Genomic DNA, 22524 nt, shown 5'->3' on the forward strand with positions numbered 1-22524 from the left:
GCTTAGCTGCAGTCCAATACTCGCCTAAGTATAAAAAATCCTACCGAGTGGCGAGCAATCCTCTCACTCGGGGGCTTAGCTGCAGTCCGGTACTCGCCTAGGTATAAAAAAATCATACCGAGTGGCGAGCTATCCTCCAACTCGGGGGCTTAGCTGCAGTCCAGTACTCACCTAAGAATAAAAAATCCTACCGAGTGGCGAGCAATCCTCTCACTGATACGTCTTCAACGTATCTATAATTTTTGATTGTTCCATACTATTATATTACCCGTTTTGGATGTTTATGGGCTTTATTTTACACATTTATATCATTTTTGGGACTAACCTACTAACCGGAGGCCCAGCCCATATTGTTGTTTTTTTGCCTATTTTAGTATTTCAAAGAAAAGGAATATCAAACAGACTCCAAACGGAATGAAACCTTCGGGAGTGTGATTTTTGGAACGAACGTGATCCAGAGAACTTGGAGTGCAAGTCAAGAAGCAGCCGAGGCGGCCACGAGGGTGGAGGGCGTGCCCACCCCTATAGGGCGCGCTCCCTGTCTCGTGGGCCCCTTGGGCGGCCACTGACATACTTCCTCCTCCTATATATACCCACGTACCCCGAAAACATCCAGGGAGCCAACAAAAAACAATTTCCACCATCGTAACCTTCTGTATCCGCGAGATCCCATCTTGGAGCCTTCGTCGGCGCTCCGTCGGAGGGGGAATCGACCATGGAGGGCTTCTACATCAACACCATAGCCCCTCCGATGAGTTGTGAGTAGTTTACCACAGACCTTCGGGGCCATAGTTATTAGCTAGATGGCTTCTTCTCTCTTTTTGGATCTCAATACCATGTTCTCCCCCTCTCTTGTGGAGATCTATTTCATGTAACTCTTTTTGCGGTGTTTGTCGAGATCCGATGAATTGTGGGTTTATGATCAAGTTTATCTATGAGGAATATTTGAATCTCCTCTGAATTCTTTTATGTATGAATGAGTTATCTTTGCAAGTCTCTTCGAATTATCAGTTTGGTTTGGCCCACTAGATTGATCTTTCTTGCAATGGGAGAAGTGCTTAGCTTTGGGTTCAATCTTGCGGTGTCCTTACCCAGTGACAATAGGGGTTGCAAGGCACGTATTGTATTGTTGCCATGGAGGATAAAAAGATGGGGTTTATATCATATTGCATGAGTTTATCCCTCTACATCATGTCATCTTTCTTAATGTGTTACTCTGTTCTTATGAACTTAATACTAGATGCATGCTGGATAGCGATCGATGTGTGGAGTAATAGTAGTAGATGCAGGCAGGAGTCGGTCTACTTGTCGCGGACGTGATGCCTATATACATGATCATGCCTAGATAATCTCATAATTATTTGCTTTTCCATCAATTGTTCGACAGTAATTTGTTCACCCATCGTAATACTTATGCTATCTTGAGAGAAGCCACTAGTGAAACCTATGGCCCCTGGGTCTATCTCTTATCATATTAGCTTTCAATCTACTTTTATTTGCACCTTTACTTTTCCAATCTATATTTTAAAATACCAAAAATATATTTATCTTATCATACTATCTCTATCAGATCTCACTTTCGCAAGTGGCCGTGAAGGGATTGACAACCCCTTTATTGCGTTGGTTGCGAGTTCTTTGTTTGTTTGTGTAGGTGCATGGGACTTTTGAGGAGCCTCCTACTGGATTGATACCTTGGTTCTCAAAAACTAAGGGAAATACTTACACTACTATTGCTGCATCACCCTTTCCTCTTCAAGGAAAACCAACGCAAGCTCAAGACATAGCACTCACTCGGGAGCTTAGCTGCAGTCCAGTACTCGCCTAAGTATAAAAAATCCTACCGAGTGGCGAGCAATCCTCTCACACGGGGGCTTAGCTGCAGTCCGGTACTCGCCTAAGTATAAAAAATCCTACCGAGTGGCGAGCAATCCTCTCACTCGGGGGCTTAGCTGCATTCCAGTACTCGCCTAAGTTCGAGAAATCCGACCGAATGATACGGGTCGACCACGACCCCTCCCCCCAGGGCTGCACCGTCAAAAAAAGGACGAGATTGTGCGTGCTATCAAAGGCTCATACGACAGCCGACGCCAAGGCGAGCCGCTTTCAAGAACGTTAAGGCCATTGCTGAATGCCTCACTGATGAGCTGATCAATGCTACCAAGACGAGCTGCTTTCATGAGCTGATCAATCCAGCCGAGTGGTGCGGGTCGACCACGACCCCCCCCTCCGAGGTTGCACTGTCAAGAAGAAGGACGAGATTGTGCGCACTGTCAAAGGCTCATCCAACGGATGGCGCCAAGGCAAACTGCTGTCAGGAACGTCAAGACCATTGCTGAGTGCCTTGCTGATGAGCTGATCAATGCTGCTCAAGGTTCGTCCAACAGGTCGACTGCGGATTCTTCCTCAGAAGCTGCATCGGAAGTACAAAAACCAATCTGAGAGAAGAACAAATTTCACTCGAAGATAAACACAACATATTCAAAGATAAGTCCAAAGGTTTCTAACCGCAGATTAAAGTACTCGGGCGTCAGGCCCAAAGGAGTTTCCATGATTACAAAATCACTTGGCATTCCGAGGCAAATGAGGACGAAGCATAATGTTTTTTCGGTCACTCGGCGGGAGAAGGTCTGGCTGGATCGCAGAAGCTGTCAAGGTCGATGCTTTCAGCAATACGAGTGGCTGCCTCAAGGAAGGTGTCCATGAAGGACTGGAATGAGTGCTTCTTAGTATTCACAACCTTGAGGGCCACCAACTTGTCTTCTCTAGCCTCCTTGCAGTGCACTCGAACCAATGACAGGGCGATGTCAGCGCCACAGTGAGCAGATGACTTCTTCCGCTCTTGCACTCGGCCAGGAATCTGATTGAGTCGAGTCATCAGCGACTCGAGGTCTTGAGAAAGTTCCGCCTAAGGCCAGAGTTCGGCGTCCACTTGGGTCATCGCAGCCTTCAGTCGAGCCAGATAGGCAACATCACCGTCCAAGCGTGATTCCAATCACAGCAAGTTCATCGGAACATCATCTTTCACAGGACAATTGATGGGGTCGAGACCTGTCTCGACCCGCCCAGTTTCAGCTTCAAAATCCTGGCAAAGTTCTGTTCCATCTTGAAAAATAATGAGTCGACAATATTACAACATACTTCGATCGACGACAATTAACCAGTCGAGTGATTGTACCTTCAAGCTTCAGAACTAGCTTCGCGGCAAGTTGTCCCAGATAGGACTCTGGCTTGCCTGTCTTGGCTCTGAGGCCTCCAACTTCAGTGGTCAGGTTCTCCTTGTCCTTCTTCAGTTGCTCGACTTCTCGATTGGCTTCCGAGATGGCAATCTTCAACTTCGCGTTCTCCTCTTCCAACTTGCCGACTGAAGCCAGCTTCTGGTCCGCAAGCGTCGTCTTCTCAGTTGCTTCCTTCTGAGCAGCAGCAAGGTCTTGGTCCTTCTTCTCCAAAGCTTCCTTCATTCTATCTAAAGAAACAACACTCTTCAGACGAGTATGAAGTTGACGGTTTTCACACTCACATCTGCTTGTGTGAAGTCACTCGGTTCAAAGAGACTGAAAGAAAAAGTAGTAAAAGACGCGAGCTACTAAGTAGGCAAGAGTCGAATAGTTACCTCCCATGATGGCCGTCTCTTGTTGACACTACAAAAAAATACACTTCTGTGCTGATACGTGTTTGTCACAGTAGGTCACATTTTCTTTCATGCATGTACATCCATGACGATTTTATGACAGAATCAAGATAGTCATACCTGTGCCATCGTAGAAGTGTTCCATGACATTACCAAAATTATCATCACGGAAGTGTCCACTTCCATGACGATAAATCACGCGTCACAGAAGTGCTTTCGTCAAGGGTGACTGACACGTGGCATCCACCGTAACGGAACGCCGTTAAGCTATCGGGTCGGGTTTTGGATCCGATAACCCGTTAACAGCCCCGACCAATGGGGATTTTCCACGTGTAAAATCATCATTGGCTGGAGGAAACACGTGTCGGCTCATCGTTGGGACAGATGTCATCCACTCATTGGACAGAGGCGCCTATGATACGTCGACACGTGGCATGGCCCGACAGAGGCCCATTCCTGTGAAAAGGACGGCCCGTTTGACTTGGTCAAAAGATGGCGGGCCGGCCCATGTAAAGCCTGTTCACGGCATGTTCGCATATAGCCCATTTACAGCCCGCTAACCCAAGGCCCGTTATGCCCTATCCAAATTAGGCCCAGTAGCGTCATCTGGGCCATCCAATATGATTCCAGCCCATTTTCACTTCTGGCCCATGACGTCTTTCGTCCCATATGAGGCCCTATGTAACTCTTGGCATATTAACAGCCCATGGTGAAACTGGCCCATAATGAATAGTGTATCACTTTACACCCATTAACGGCCCGTGGTGAAACTGGCCCGTAATGAATAGTGTATCACTTTATACCCATTAACGGCCCGTTATTCCGTTGGGCCGTTTCCAGCCCATGTTATCTTTCGGCCTTCTCAGAGCCCATTTATTCTTGGGCTCATTTCCAGCATTCGTTTACTTACGGCCCGTTACTGTCATTTTCTGCTTGTGGGCCAAATTCAGCCCGTGGTTACAGTCGGCCCGCTTGTGGTCCGTTAATACGTTGGGCCGTTTTCATAGTGTCATCAAATATGGCCTATTAACGATGGCCCGTTATGGTCGGCCCATGAACGGACGATTCCAACTCTAGCCCGTTTACGGCCATATTGCGGCCTGTTATTGGCCCATGTTTGGCCAATCGATCATACTGCCCGTATATGGCCCATCGATAATACAGCCCGTAGAAGTCCCATTGTTTCTACGGCCCGTAGAAGGACCATTGTTTCTACGGCCCGTAGAAGGCCCACTGTTTCTACGGCTCGTAGAAGGCCCACTGTTTCTACAGCCCGTAGGAGGCCCAGTGTCACTACAGTAAATATTAGCCCATGGTTTTTGTGGCCTAGTTTTAAAAAATAGGTTATTGCAGCCACTAGCAAACCGTGAAAAAAGACTGCTATGACTACACGCAAACAAATAAACAAGACAACAAGGAAATAAATAGGCAAGCAACTTACGCTAGGCTATCACGGCTATCACACATATTACATCCACTGGGCATCAAAGTTCACCGCCAGTGCAAATAAACGCGCCGACAAAAGAATATACAAAACTGAGAGCACTTCAGAAGGCACTAGGCCTGGCCAGGTCGGGCCCCCAAACAGCTGAAGAAGCTGAGTAGACCTCAGTTGTGTCAACGATAGATGCATCAACACTAGATTTAAGGCATGATGGTGCGCACGGCAGTCCTCTGACATCTTCATTGCATCTGTGACTTCAAGTCGGAGCTGAGCTGAAGCAAGCCTTTCCGCTTTAAGTTGAGACTGAAGAAGTCGAACTGATTTGAGGCAGCGACTGCATAGAGGTTGTCTCACACCTGCTGGTGAGTAGCTTCAACTCACTGTCTTCATCAAGACAGGACCTTGGGGTCATCTCGCTGTCCTCAAGATGGTTTGGCTCACTATCTTCCCAAAAGTTCTGCCTGGCGTAAGAGATATGACTCTGAAAGAGAAACAAGAAGACATGTAACAGGTTTCACAATTATATAAGAAAATAAATGGATCTATTCTGCATAAGTAACATGTTTTTACAACTACAATTTGAAACTGGTAGTTGTTGCAAACATCCAATCAGATGTAAACAGCAAAGCAAACAGCAGTGGAGGAAATGATGCCTATCCAAATCTATACTAGAACAAAGTTTGAAGGCTTGAGAAGGATGAACTTACATTGCATGTTAACACGGGCTGGACAAAGCCCCTCCATGTTGATGGAAGGATAATTCAATAAATTCCCCAAAGAAAATTCTTTATAAGTGTTGCCATTATTCTACATTTTGCAAATAGTAAATATAGATCACATAATATTGGAAGAAACAGAGGATAATGAAGCTCAGGTGCAGACTGATGATACATAATCAAATAGCAATTAATTAAGTACAATGTTACAAGGCAAAAGGGAGAGAGGTACTGACAAGAGCAATGCAGAGCCCATTATTGTTTTGAGATCATATGATCCTTTGAGCAAGGAGATTCATCTGAAATTAGTTTTCATACAAGAGAGAAGGTAAGGCACAAGCAGAAAGTTAGGAGTTCAAATTTTGAATTGATATCATAGACAGTACCTGACGCTGGGCTCCCAGCAGTTCTAATAGGGGTTTGGCCACTGGAGTAGGGGTAAAGTGTGGTACAGTTGGGCCTGTGTTTTCTGTGGCTGCTGATCTATCTGATTTAACAGGTATCACTACCTTTTCCAAATACCTAGTTTGTACTCGTTGAGGATCTGCACTCACCCTCTTACTTTTGGATATCTATTACGAAAGAACAACATTTGACTGAAAAAACATAGTGTGACGACACATGGAAAAGGTACAGAAAATGGATAGGTATGGCATATACTCATATATGATGCTTAAACTAAGCAGATGGTGTAACAAAGTAGAAGTAATGCAAGTGGTCAGATGCAAAATATGTGCTACCAATACAACTTTGCAAAGTTAGAGCAAGCACCTTGATGGGTGAATAAGATAGGCCATCCTCCACCATGCCATGTTTGTTAGCCAGTGGATTGTTCCGCAATATTCCTCTCATGCGCCCATTCTCATATTCATTTTGATAATGTTCAATATCTAACATGCATGAAAACATAAAAACAAGCAGTGGCGGAGCCACGTTGAACCATTGGGTTCAGATGAACCCAATGAAATTTTCTACCTACGTGCATGTCATGTACACATATTAGACCTGACACCAATCAAAAAATTAAGCCTGACCCCATCAACCAGCTAAACGCCACAAGATTAGACAAATAAAAATGCCCAAAAGCCCAGGCATCTTTGTTACACGATATCTCAAAAAAGAAAAAGATCAATCAATACCTGTACAAGGAATAAACGGACGGCAGCCGCACACCTCGTCACTTTCCAACTTGCCTCGCCTCTCTCTCCCGTCTCACCCAGATTTCGTTAGGCCGTCACTTCGGTCCTCACCTGGACGCCCACGCCTGACGGCAGATAGCGCAGAAGCGCTCAACTGCAGTCTAATTCGAGGCAGTAAGATCACCTCCACATCTCTTCCCTCTGAACATTCTACCCAATCTAAATCTAATAGCCTAGTACGGGAACCTTTTGCCCTAATTTTCTAATTCTTATGTTCGTGGACTTTGATTGATGTAGGCTATGGAAAGATATTTTTCAAAGAAGAGAAGTCGATCACCTGATCTCGATAATGATGTGGGGGCATCGAGGTTACCCATTAGATGTAAGAAAAGTGCATGGAATGTCGCAAACAGTAGTCTCCCAAAGACTTCTATCCACACAGAGATTAATTAGATCAGTTGCCCTACAATCCGGCTGATCGAAAGAGAATTTGGGAGTACACAAGAAATCCTAAGAAGCAAGATGAGATTAGGTGCTGATATTTAAGGCGGGGACCTTACAGGCCGCCGTCTACTTTTGTTTATCCACACAGGGACATTGGAGACACTCCACGGAGATTTAATCCAGACTGGTTTAAAGATTATGGTTGTTTTGTTGCTATCTTTTCAGAGATAATAATGAGGAACAAGCCGGGAGTGATGCATTTGGAATTAAGGGTTGGAACAAGAAAAGTAGGCTGGATACCCATGAGGGTAAAGGTAATGTTAATAGCTTTCATAATGTAGCAGTAAAACAATGTGATGCTTTGATGAATCAAGATCTATCAATTCAGGCTGCTCTCGATAAGCAAACTGATCTTACAAAAAAGCAAAATTGAATTCAGCTTAATGCTTCAATTGATTCAGTTAGATACTTGTTGCATCAAGGCTTAGCTTTCCGAGGACATGATGAAACAGAAGAGTAAAAAAACGGGAACTTTCAACAGTTGGTAAAGACTTTGGCAAATCAAAATGATGATATACGGAAGGTAGTTCTTGAGAATGCTCCAAAAATTGCAAGTGGGTATGTGGAGATATTCAGAAGGAAATTGCCAACTATTTTGCCAAGGTAACGTCCTGGTTAAATTATATTTCCTACTATTTTTGTTTTCTGAAAAGTTACACTAATCTCTAATGATGCCCTTATTGTTATTTCTTCCATGTTTTCCGAAAGATGAGAAGTTGGATCTGAAATATGAAGTTTATTTTGGTACTACTTTATCTATAATTTCATCCGATCGGTATGTTATGCACTCTTAATTTTTTTCAAAGTAACAAATATGTGTGATAAGTGATATCATATTCATATTCATATTCATTATGCTGATTTTGACTGATATAATCTCGTTGCAATATGTCACGAAGTGAGACTTGGTTCACTAAAAAAATCACAACTAGTTAGTGAATGAACCCATTGACGAAAATTTCTGGCTCCGCCCCTGAAAACAAGTGAGATTTCTTTGTAATGCAGAAGTGATTCTAATCCAATACTGCCTCCCTGTAAACCCCTTTGTGCTATCTTTGCAATTCTTTTAAAAGATGCCATGCATGCTGTAATTTGTTGTGTGCATTAATATAATGTGGCCTACTACTCAAAATATGAGAGCTCCAGAAGTGATGACACTTCACAGATGACAACTTCAACATATAGTAAAGAAGAACAAGTCGACCTGACCTGACAGATTCAAGATATACTAAGGGAGAACAACTCGAGCTGACCAGTCGACCGCAAGAGAAGAGTATCATCTTAAGGAAGAGCAGAAGAGCAAGCAGATTGAAGATATTACAAGTCTTTCAATACAATGCCGGTTGGCCACCCATGATGAACCAGAGCGCAAAGAGAAATACTATTCTTTTCGGTCTCTCCATATGTGGCTCACATGCATTTCGAAACTAAAGTAGGAACATTTAGCTAACCAATTAAACATCTCTCGGTTTTACTAATATCAGCAATAATATCAGATATGAATTTGTACAACTAAGCTTGTTTAGCTCGTTGGGTGGAGCAGTGCTACTACAACATGAACCACGTAGGCTGATTGTGGTCATCATAAAATGGGGAAAACATAAGCATGATGAGTACAGTGTTGACTGTGGCAGTGGGATGGCAGATCTGAAGCTACAAACCGCGCAAAGGGTAGTTAGCAACCGATGTTTGCTTTGAAATAACAACTAAGATTTGGTATGGACAAGAAAGTACGGTCAATAAGTGACAAACAAATGCAATTATGCTGTCTCTCTATATGTGGCGACATGCATTTGGAAACTCAAGTGGGACCTTTAGCTAACCAATTAAATGTGTTGGTTAACTAATATCAGTATCATATCACAATCATATTTGAACAACTAAGCTTTCGAATTCTGAGTGTTGTGTTGTTTAGCTTGAAGGGTGGAGTAATGCTAGTACGCAAAAAGTACCTACGCAGATCATAGTATAGTAGATAAAAGGGGAAAACCCTAAGCATCAAGAGAAAAACCAGGAAAGTGGAACTAGCTGGACCAGTGGGTGGCGCACATGCTTTTCGAAATGAGTATAGGAACATTAGGTGACCAATTAAACATTCTCTGTTTTAGTGATATGAGCATCATATCAGATTCGTATTTCAACACGTAAGCTTTGGGTTGAGGTCTTGAGGAGTAGTGCTAGCACGACACGAAGCACCTACGATGATGGTAGTGAATATAAAGGGGGGAAACCATAAGCTTTACGAGTATAGTGGCCATGCCATGGCGGATCTGAAGGTGCAAACCGGACAAAGCTACTTCGCAACCAATATTTGCTTTCAATACGGACAAGAAAAGTAAAGTAAACAAATTATGATGTATTTTCCGGGTGAGATCAATAACTTAAGCACATATGGAAGAGTACCACCTCTCTTGCGACGCCGTGTAGGCCTATGCTGATACGTTGAGGGTTCTATGGGTGCGATGGCTGTTGATGCCGGGGAAGAAGACTTTAGATGGCAAACGGCCGGGTCGGGGGATATATCCTATTGCCGTGGACGAGGCGGTCGTAGGAGCGGCAACGACAAGGTGGACGACGGCACCGATGAAGCGAGAGGAGGCAATGAAAGGATCCTGGTCCAGCGCTGTGGATGAGAGACGTCCATCTCTTGCAGTGGACGACGGGGTAGGGGTAGTGGCTCCGGAAAGGTGGAGGATGGGGTGGCAGACGAAGGAGGCTGGCCGCAATGCGGAGGTTGTCGTGTCGCCGATGGTGTATGAATGGGGAAATGGAGGGGAGGGGGGGATCTCAACTTTGGGACGCGCTTCTCTGAAATGGGGAAAGTTACGAACTTATCCCCCGTTTAAAATTTCGGACATTGCGTCGGTTGGGGATAGGACGGTAATCTCGCATCTCCAAATATTTGTCGGTAACTATTTCGGGCAAGGAGAGGATGTTTTGCCGCCCATGGTTGGTGCCCATGGTGTATGAACGGGGCTGACAGGTAGGGCGGTTGTGTCACGTCTGATGGAAGTTACACATCTGCCCCTATTTAAAATATTAGCCTACATCAATTTCGGACGAGGAGAGTTTGTTTTGTCGTCCACCGTGTATGAATGGGGAAATGGAGGAAGAGACACATGTCTTTCGGACGAGCTTGAATCAAATGTGTTTTGCCGCCCACGTTTGGCGCCCATCGTGTCTAAATGGGCTCAGAGGCCATCGTGTCACGTCTGATTAATGTTACTAGTCTACCCCTATCGACAGCAGTGTAAATCCGGTCGATAAGGATGTCAAGTGTTAGGGGTGCACAGTAATTTCCATCTCACAAATACTTGCTTCGGGTAGCCCACAAATTATAGTGGGTGTTTAGCCGCTTCGTTCAAAACTTGGGAGAATTAACATTCACATTTGCCCTGGGCCCTGGCAAACTAAATTCAAATCCAATTTGTATTCGATTGCGAATATCCATAGATAATTATACATTTTGTTATTTATTTATTTAAAACCACAACAAAGATTTATTCCACCTTTATATATGATTATGATTTAGAAATGCATGATCTTCGAATTCAGTAGGTTGGGTACACTCTGAGTCAAACAGTTATTTCATCCAATACAACATGCTCACAAAAAAAACAGTTCACCTTATGTCAATCATACAAGTATTGAGGATTACCTCGCCTAAAAAATCCAGATCATTACAACACATGGACAACATAGGGGGTCTTGTAACATAATCCATTCAGAGACATGACACAACATGCAAGTACAATGATCTAATGACAATTTCAACTGGTATCTAAAGAAGAACCAGGATTACCTTGGGCTTCAGATAGCAGAAACAGCAGGACCTCCTCCGTCTTCAAATGCAACATTCTTACTTCCTCCAATTCTTGGGTTGCTTGCATAATGCGTGCTACTAATTCCGTAATTTCTAGCCTCAAGATAAAGATTACCTCATTCATGGCAGCCACACCATCTCTTTCTGCCTCTAGTAGAGCCTCAAGCACTATAATATATGTGCTCAGACTGCTCTCCAGCGGTGTTGCCTCTAAACTGCTACCATCTGGTAACATGGATGGCGCATTGCTTCCACAAATAGATTCTGGGGTTGTACATTGTGTCCTAGTGTGAACAACATCCTGAAAGGTTTCCGCTGGACATAAGTAAGAGATAGTTATCGAATGATCCAGGCAGTAAGCTTACATGGTAAACGACAGGCGAATTATTGCCGAACATGGCAAACTATATTTAAATGGTTCGAAGCACCATCAGCCGAAAAGAAATTAAAATGGTAAGATGAAACTAGGGATGTAAGTGGCAAATAAACGACATCCACCAGTCCCATCTAGTTAGTTTTTGCTACCTCCCTAGTTCATTATCCTCAAAAAACAAAAACTCTTTTGAACTATCATACCACTAGTGGACTTTAATCAGGATTAAACGGGACCCAGTTGACATCCCTAGTTGAAGGGAGTGTACCACCGCTATATTTAAGTTGCCAAGGCATCTTAGCAGTTGAAATAATCTAAGAAAGCACTTAACAGTGTGGCCTCATATAAACTACGAAGACAGTCTTGTGATGAAGTTGAGAGGAAAAGTTAAGGACTCAAATGAAATAGGCATGCATTTCTTTACGATAGTACATCAGGCACTGCTGACATATTGGCCAACTCAGGTATAGCGTAACAACAAGCATTTGAATCAAGCAATACAACAAAGCAGACAACTGAACTATTTGTAATTCGCTAGGATTACAGGTTGAGGGCACAAGCCAAGAAAGCAGCCCACTCGCATTACATTTCACATGTACTAAAACACACTGGATTACCATATGTTTCTGTGAAGCCTCGCTGCTGTTGCAATGTTCTTTGAAGATATCGTCAGCATCCCGTGGTTGCAAATCTAGTTGTTGTAGTTTATTCCGCACCCTCTATTTAGGTAAAATTAATTTTAATCGCATGCACTGGTCCGAATTTATCATCAACGGTTCATCTAAACTAATGAAAGAAGGGTGTGTGCATACACGACAATATATCTGCTTCCCTCTATTTTTATGCTTGTTCGAGGTGCCAGCCCCAAAAGAACAAATATTTTGCTTGATGGGGTTGGCAGCTCCATAATTAATAGAAGCATCAAATTAGTCATGCAACTTGGGAAGATCAAGAACACACAAACAAGTAATGAATAGAGGCTCGGAGCAGTGATGTAATAGCTAGCATCAGAAAATGTAGGGTAAAACAAACAAAAAGCAGCGGAACCACATGCTAGTTTGCTGATGTGTAATTAAGCATAGAGAACATTAAGCAGTCTGATGGAACCAACAGGTGGCATCAGAACAAAACTAAAGCATATTAACTATATGTGCACTGGTATGTAATTTAGCACATGTAACATGTTCACTGCCAGAAGTATGGCCCTACAGGTGCAAGCAAAATAACGCGTCTCATGAAAAACTGAATGATGCCCTGAAGAAATTCAAAGGTGCGGTGCTTATGCTAGGAAAGTGAACATAGGCGCCGGCCGTTGGATAATAGTACCTGATTCTCGGTGGCGTATGGGTATCGTTGTCATACTTGATAGCTAAGGATCGTCGATGGTGCTCGTGTTGCGGTTGAGTTTGGGCCGGCTGTCACCGTCGCTGAAGCGGCTCCGGTGCTACGGTTGTGGCGCCTGTCGACATACAAGAAAGCTCATCTGTGGTAAGTGAACAGTTGCACGATAAAGAGAAAAAACGAAGGAATACAAATCGAAATAACCTGATGAGGCTGTGGCGTCGGTAAAGCAGGGCCGGTGGAGTTGAATATGGCGTTCGTGGAGCGGGTCCGGTGCAGTGGACGAAGGCTTCGGCGGGCGCGTTGTACAGTGCTTTCGGTGAGACGGATCTGTTACGGTGGACGAGGGCTTGTATGAAGGGCCAGTGAAGGGGCGGACGAGGGAGTTAGTGAAGGGCCTATGCTGTGGTGGACGAGGGAACCGGTTAAGCAGATCTGGTGCGGTGGACCATGATGGCGGTCAAGGAGATCTGGAGCGGTGGACAAGCCAGTCGCTGAAGCGGCTCCGGTGAAGTGGTGAGTTGGCAGTTGGGGGTTCCAAGGTGCGGAAGGAAGATCCGGTGGGGTGTGAGGTCCACCGCTGCGGCGGAGGACTAGATTCAGCAGCTTGCCATGGTTGGGGGGGAGTCGGGGAGGGGAAGGGGATGAGCTATGGGGAAGAATGTTGGGGGCAAAGAGGGGAAAACAATGGAGTTACGAAAGTAGCCCTTTTCCATTCAGGTGGCAGGGGTAAAATAGGAATATCACAGGGCTAAACTTTCGGGCGCGTGATATTTCGATGTGAGCGGGGAGTTTGAAAGCTTTTGGCGCCTAAAATTATAAGTATTCTGCTCTCGTACGGCCGACTATGATATCATGGCCGACAATTTGCTTGTTTTGCAAGCAAAAAAAATGTGCAAGTTTTGAAAATCAATGTCTCCAACTCGAAACTTAGATTGTCCATTCAATTCAAATATGGATCATTGAGCTACTACAAGAAAATACCATCATACGGTCCAATTCGAATGAAATTCCAAATGTGTTTATCCTAAATATGATGACAAAAGCAAAAATGTGTATGTGTATGAATAAAGTGGATGACTATAAAGTTTGAACATGCCCGTATGTGTATATCTCTAGGTTTGATATATGAATTTGAAATCATGAAATCCCGATTTAAAAAATGTACCTCTGTTTAAATGAATTACAAAAGCTAATGATGGAGTCGAATTCCAAAATTCCAATCTTAGGTTTGTAATTCTGATACATCAAGGTATATCACGCATGTTTAAAAGTATTGTTATCTCATAGTACAAACTATGAAACAAATTGATCAACCATGAGTGCACAATATCTCAATTACGCTAAAGTCCCTCAAATATAGACACCTCACTCTTTATCTGAAGTCAAGCCCCCCCCCACCACACACACACACACACACACACACACACACACATAGAGAAGTCGTTCTCTCCCCCAAACACCAACAGCATTAACACCCCTCTCTCTTGTAAAGTCCGGACCCCAACATAGGTCTCTATCACTTTGTCTCTCAGGCATGCACACATCTCTTCCCTCACTCTCTAGGTCTCCCGCCATCTCTCTTACCCAAGCACACGCACTATGTAGAGTGTATATTTCCCATACACAGGAAACGTCGCCCCCAAACGTCTATATCCCTAGTTATGTGGTTCTCGCGCACTCACCTCACACACCACCCCCACTGCAAACAAGCACGCTTTGTCTCCTTGTGCACTACTCTCCTCTTTCTATCTCTCCCACATGCGGATCCGCCCCAGCTCCTTCCTGTATACATATATGTCGTGACTCTTTGCATAGCTCCCTAATGTATAATCGTTCTCGATTTCGCACATTGTTCTTTACACCATCTATTCTAGATCTCTCATGAAGTCCCTATCACACACACGATGACTCGCTTCCCTTGCTTCTCCGTTCATAGGCCAATTTTGGACAACATCAACATTGTCTCCCTATCTATACGCCATTTATGGACACAAATGACCCCTCTCGCCCCCTCTCTTCCTCTCTATCTCTCTCCGTCGCTATCTCTCTCTTTCTCTCGCTCTCACACCCCTCTCCCACGCACACACACTCGATGTCTCTTCCAAATAGTCTGCTCCCCCCGCCTGCACCCGTGTTATCCCGCTACTACACATGTCACACCATTCCCCCTTCCCTTATACTAGGTTTACATCATCAGTGGTCTCTCTACTCCACATACACTCTCTCCCTCTCACACACAAACGCGTGCACAAACACACACAGACATGCACAAACACCCATTTATCTGGATCCTCATCTCTCCCCATGTCTGCATGTGTATCTCACACACTCACTCTCTAATTATGTATATGTGTCTCCACGTTACACAACACAAAGTCCCATGTACATGTCTCTCTCTATCCTCCACACACATAGACACAAAGAATCTATTATCATTGCCTCAGTCTCTAACATATCACACACGCACACTGTCTCTCTCTCTCTCTCTCTCGCAAACATGCTCAACAAGGGTTTCCTCGTGAATAACTTACCATCTATTCATCAACAGTCGTGGCAGTACGGCGAACATGAGACGTGAAAAAGAATAAATCTACACATGCTTAGACCACCTAGTATGACTACTAGGACTAGAGCAAGCCAAAAAAAGCGCTGTCGTCACCCCCTCCTTGTCAGCGACGGGAAAATCTTTGTTTTACACAGTCGAGAAGTCATTGTGCTAAGGCCCCACATGCCGAGGCGTTGAATAGAATGTAGATGCTAGTTTACGGAAGCAAGTATCGATAATACGTTTGTATCTCCATACTTATATTTCTTCTCTTATAAAAAATCGAGTTGGTGATGATGGTACGTGTGCCATTTTGCAATATAGACCGTCCGATCTATATCTGACGGATGGAAATTAAACTAAAAGATACCCGCACCCCTCTCCACATTTGCAGACAAGGCCTTCCCTCGTCCATCCTTATCTCCAACAAACCTCATTATTGAGTAATTAAGAAAGGAAGCCTCTGGAACAAATTGACCTGGTGGCCGCTGCCAGCGTCGTCAATCCCCATGCCTCCGCTCAGTCCGACCACCAACCACCACCACACCCCACTCCTCTTCACCTTATCTCATATTTCTCGAGATATCATTAGTTTTTACACATGGGATTACTTCCGCAAGGGTCAATCACACCAAGTGTTTTATAAAAAAATGCATCTTGATGTTCTGTGCAATGCACGGATCTTGCTAGTACTCCTAAACAAGACTAAGTTGGTGATGCTGGTGTGTCTGCCATCCGTCGTTTCTGACCATTAGATCTACATCTAACGATTGTGAGGTAAGTTGTTGCCTTTTTTCACCAACATCCCACTTGTCTACCAATTTGCAAAAAAACCCATAATTAGTATCTTAAAACCAACCACATCCCTCCCTGACCTCACCAAAACAACCCAAGGAATATATTCTAATTGAAACATAATATATCTCTAGTGACATATGTATATCAAAATTAGAGTGTTTTGTACCAAGTTTGTGAATAAGTATTATTCTAATTATGATTCGTTGCAACGGACATGAACATTACTAGTATTTCCAACCATGCATTTTTTCCTAGTATTCCACAGTTTTGAGTTTTCCATGAAGATATTAGTAACTCATGGTTGATATTTACTTTCAATCATGTACACATATGCGCTATGTAACTAGCCTTGCTTATTGGCTTCCAAAGCTTAACTTTCACTCCTACTTACAATATGTAGAGTATTTAACAAAAAACTACCACTTTCAACCAGCCCTAGGAAGAATCTATTGTACAAAAAATAGCAAAAACATACCCAAAATTTCTTAATCCACGCTAAAAACTACTACCTAGTACTCCTACCAATTAGGTTCGTTTAAACCCATTTATGACAGGGTTGGCCCACACGTCCATGCTGACGAGGCAGCTTAAACCAACACATTTTGTTTGACCATTGACACAAGGGACCCATATCTGACCTTCTATCCTGTTATTCCCCCTCAAATCATTATTTTTTCTGAACATTACTTCAAACAGTACTGATGCGTGTTCGTCGGTGGCGTCGGTGATGAGCGAGTTGGCCGCCGCTCTGCCGGACGGGCCGGATGCCGCGCTGGCCTCCACACGGGTTGGCAGGCTGGCCCGAGCGTGACTCACGAGTGAGCAAGCCGCCACGCTAGCCTTCGCTCGAGCCAGATGGCTGGCCTTAGCGCGGCGCGCGCGAGCAAGCCGCCGCGCTGCTGTGCCAATCTAGATAGCAAACCTTGCAGACAAGCAGCTGGACGGAGCTATCTTGGCTAGATAGCGGCCGCGAGGGCCGGACGGAGCTGGCATCCGGGCTGCCGCAACATGGGCTCTGCACCGCCGACGGTTTTGACCTCGCCTTCTGCCGGCGGCGGTAGCTGCGTCCCATGTCCGAGGATGACTAGGAGGACGGGCCGGAGGTAGGAGGTCACTCGAGGAATTTTGTTGGTAAGAGCATGTAAAATGGTTGATAAGGTAGTCTTATCTTAAGTCTGCCACGTATGCAAGTGGTAGTAGTTTCTTGGCATTTTAGTGGTTTCTTGCATTATTAGGGGTTTCTTGTAAGGAACAATGTACGTACTACTAGCGACAAAAGGCGATTCTAGGTTGCGTTGTACTCCAACGAGTACTACTAGTGGTCGCAGGAGTGTATACCTCGTTTTGTGGGTTCGATCCCGGCCGAACACACGTCGGCCTTTTTTTTAAATAGTACTACTACACTTTGCTGCAAGCCAATATTTTACACGGGTAGTTTGAGTTTTGAAGTCAAACAGATATGCGGCCCCACAATCTGGGTGCACTGGATAGCCTAGCCACATGAACGGGTTTTCCTTCCCAGCATCCCGTGGCTCGCGTGCTCGCCCTAGCCGCACCTCGCTTGCAGCTTCCTCATCGGCTAGTAGCATATTTAAACAAGCGCCTCCCAGTTAAGCCCGAGGAGTCGGAAAAGCCTGGCAGGGCATTGGGAACTGTGCAATATGGCTCTGTACGTAAAGTGCTCTACTACTACTCTCTAGCTTGTGGTGTTGCACGCATGGACTTCACTCCATTATCGGCTATACTATAAAAGAAATTCCTATTGACGTGTTTTTTTGAAATGGAGGCAAAAACTTTGCTTCATCTCATTCATAAAGAAGGAACTACTAACAAAGTTCGACAAGATCCGTTACACCTCCACAAATGGAAGCAAAAAGCCTAGTCTCGCCGTATCAAATAACTCAAATATTCTACCCCCGCAGTAACCGTCACTGATAAACAGGCTGCTAGTGTGTGCGTGAGAGGAGCGGCTGAGTAGGCCAGCTACGTGAGAGGAGCGGCTGAATAGTGCACCGAGAGTACCCACTAGGCCACTACGCAGGTGTACTTTCCCTGTATTGATAGTACAACGATGGTTCTAGAGAACGGTAGTACCCTCCACTTCCAACTGTAGCTCCTTGGCCCTGAGATTCAAGAGTTCAAAACTGGTGCACTATACTAGAACTAGACAAGAAGTACAGTACATCGCACTACTAGTTGAGAAAAGTAGTACTAGTACTACTACAGTACGAGTACGTACTCCTCCGTCATATTATGTAAGACATTTTTTGACACTAGTTGGCGTGTACAAAAAATGGCAAAAATATACCCAAAATTTCTTAATCCACGCCAAAAACTAATACCTAGTGCCAACAATTTCTTACTAGTGCTATTATTTATAGTATAATGCAATCACATAACGTTCCATAATGCTAGTACTAGTAGTAAATAATAGCCTCACCCCTTCACTGAGGAATGATCTACAGTTGGAAGGGACGAGACCCTGCGGTTAGTACGCTCTTATCTCCTCCTCGCCAGTTCCCCTCCCCCCGAAGAGAAGGCAGTTCGCCGCTGCTCCCATGGATTCGCCAGGCGGTTCTCCTCCTGGTCGGGGCTGGGAAACCTTGGACGACGATCCCCTGGGAGAAATTGCATGCCGCTCCGATGTCCTCACCGCCGCAAGACTCAGTGCTTCCTGCACCAACTTTTTCAAGATGCTACTTAAACAGGCTTGGGAAAAGGCCATGCTTGGTGGTCTTCCATGTGTCCTCGAGGAGAAGGTTCTTCTATGGGACAATCCTTCGAACAGTCCACCGCTCACTGGCCATGGTTGCACGTTGACTCCGCTAGAGTTGCCGACGTTGAGAGGTAGTCGGATTTTGTCCGATGAGCAGGTCAGTAATGGAGTTTGATCATGTAGTACTTAGTTATTCCATTTCCATCCCGTAATTTCTCCGCTGCCCACCTTCTTATATATAGGACTTGGTCGGTGCCAACGAAGATTGGCTTGCATACCTCCAGCCAAATACCACCATCATTTTGCACAACATCCACAACAGTGCGGCCGTTCCGGTAGACCCCTTCTCCACCATTGGGATCGGCCTTCCGGACTAGCTGGGCTTGAATACGTATGATGATGCCTACATGAGATTGAAGAATATAGCAATTGTGGACCCGCCGACAAAGTGGCGCGGCTACAACGATTACTATCTCATCGTGGTGTTTGACATAAGGATTGCCATCAATGCAAGAGGTAGTAACGGCAGAGGCTGGCGCATGTTGGCGGCGGCATATTTGTACCCCTACACATTCGAAGACGCCATGCGCCATCTAGGCCGTATCTTCGCGGTGACAAGCCAGGGGACTTGTTTCATCTGGTTGCCATCCTACAGTACGGCAGATTACAAACGGAATGCACAAACCATCATTTGCATCCCTAATGGTACTCCATTATTTTGCAGGGACCAGTCATCCCCCGATGAAAATAAGATCGCCGATCCTGGATGTGCATTTGCATCCGCGATTCGGTCTAACCTGGAACCTTGTAGCCGACTTTGGCATATTGGGATCAACAATCTTAGCAGTCGTTACCCATGGTACCACTGATGTGCAACATGGTCACACAATCTACCACGATCGGACCGTCACCATCTACCCAGGTATTCCATTTTTTAACCCTCTCGCCTTCTCTTTCATTGTTGTACTAGTAGTATACTTAGTAGTACTAGTAGGAGTACTTTTTACCTTGGAGGACGCGTATAGCTAGCTAGGCCCTTGAAGACTTGAACCCACTAGCTTCCACCATTTTTGTTTATCCATGTCTTACTATCTCATCCATGTAGCCAAGAGTGGCTATATATAATAAGACGGTTATTTTACTTCCTCTATACCGGAGTAGTACTATTTGCTGCACAGTATTATTGACCACCATATTTGAGCACAACATTATTATGCATGGACCTTGACTATTTAGGCCACCATGTGTCCAGATCTGGGATGCTACATGTACCAGATGAACGGCGCCGAGTTCGACCCCCGTGATGCTACGTGGGTGCCGAGGAACACTCTTGGAGAGTACTCGCTTTTCATCGGGGACAGCTACCCCATTGTGAAGCGGATGCCACCTTCCGTGCACGACACGGAAGGCCTGCCGTTCATGAAGCATGGTTGTGTCTTCATTGCGCACCGCCAGATGAACGACATGCTGGGACACGCTATACCTGATTTATGCCGCTTCAGCTTGGATGAGTCTCCATCTTGTGGAACCGGACTAGAAAGCTGTGACAATGATTCCCGTTGCCCACCGCTATGGATCGTGCCATCCATGAAGAATACCTGGGACTGGAACCTGGAGGAGGACATGTAGCCCATCTATAACATGTAAGTGGAGTACGGTAATTGTGAACGGTAGCGCTGTGAATATATGTGGACTAGTCGTGCACAAATTTATCACATGAATTGGAGATGAACTTGTGTGGCATACTGGCATTTGTCCTTTAGAATTTATTACTAGTAAATGCGCTATGTGTACGTGCAACTTGTGTGGTTGTTGCACGGGCTCCAACACGCTCTTTGAGAAAAAAAGGTGGCACAGCTTTGGATATACGTGACGTGGCGGCATCATATAGTAGCATCGTTCACTATAGTTGTAGTACACTCCTACTAGGACGACAACTCCTATAAAACCTTGCACTTGGCTCTTTGCCTCTTCGGGAGGTTCAACAGTTCGTACACGTGTGAACCTTGCCCTTGGCTCTTCGCCTCTTTGGAAGGTCCAACAATGATGATACTACAATATAATATGCTTCTAGCAATCTGACACCGATTGAACTACTGCATGATCACCGCGAGGGCGAGGGCGATGGCGAGGGAGAGGGAGAGGGAGAGGGATAGGGCGATGTAGTCAAAACCCTCTCCTCGTCCTGCGAACCACCGCGCGCGTGGGTGAGGGAGAGGCATAGTAAGCAAGCTTCTCCTCGTTCGGCGAGTTGACGGGACACATCAAAGCAGTACTAGTACTAGTAGTAGTCCATACTGCGTCCTTACCGATTAATATGGCTTAATTTGAAACGAGAAAAATACACTGGCGGTCAACGTATGTAACAATACGCTCTTTACGGTCACTATATATGGATTTGGGGTGATTATACAATCACTAGCTCATCATAGAGCACCGTATTGCACCCTACTGACCGGCCACATAGTCGACATGGCACTTTGTTGACTGGTTAAATTGTCACCTGGTTTCTGGATCCCACCTGTCAGTTGGCAGAGCCAAGAAATCAGTTAAACAAAACTTTACGCAGGCACAACACGAGTCCAACCCTTGCGCGCGAACCGCCATGGCTGTGTATGTGAGTGCATGCATGTGTACTCCCTTGGTCTTCCAACAAAGAGTGTACATCGGCTATAAGGCTGGTCATAGTGGAGAGTAACATATACTAGTATCATGCATATGATACTAGTGTATGATACTACATCTATAGTGCATAGTAACATAAAGTAGTATCATAGATGATCTCATTTATTGCCATGCATGACACATAGTAGCATAACATTTATTATGTTACAGTATCTACCTATGTTACTACTACCCTCTCTCTCTTCTTTAATTGTTTGCCACATAAGCATGTTTGCGAGTCCCAAGTACATGATACTAGTTATGTTACCCCCACTATGGCCAGCCAAAAACAAAGAGTGTAGTACATGATGTACATCTACACTTCCAATGCATTTAGCCTTTAATCTAAATCGATATTGATTGACTAATGCACCAACTTGTGCTGTAGGTATAGGCTACATGTCTATCCTTAATTACAGCATGCAACGGCCTTCATTTAATCTTCTTCAATGGTCGCATGCACACATAAGTCTGATACTTTTGGGCGTTAATTATGACCTGGTCAATGTGTAAATCTCTAAATGTACAGTCTTTCACGGATGTAGGGAGTAGGTTGAGCACTTGAGCGTGAGCGTGTGTGTTGCATCGTGTGCTGTGTGCCGCATGGGTGCGTGAGTGTTGCGTTCATCCATGTGTACGTGTGAGTGCTGCATGTTGCATCCATGCATGCATGCATGGGGCTTACTCCCTTCCATTGACATGTTCATATTTCAAGCTTCCTCTGTTCCCTCCATATGGTGATACTCCCCCTGTTCCCAAATACGGAGTAAAAGCCTCCCTCTGTTCCCAAATATGGAGTATTTGTCTTTCTACAGATTTCAACAAGTGAC

The sequence above is a fragment of the Triticum aestivum genome, chromosome 1B (genome assembly GCF_018294505.1).
Source record: "Triticum aestivum cultivar Chinese Spring chromosome 1B, IWGSC CS RefSeq v2.1, whole genome shotgun sequence".
Taxonomy (NCBI): domain Eukaryota; kingdom Viridiplantae; phylum Streptophyta; class Magnoliopsida; order Poales; family Poaceae; genus Triticum; species Triticum aestivum.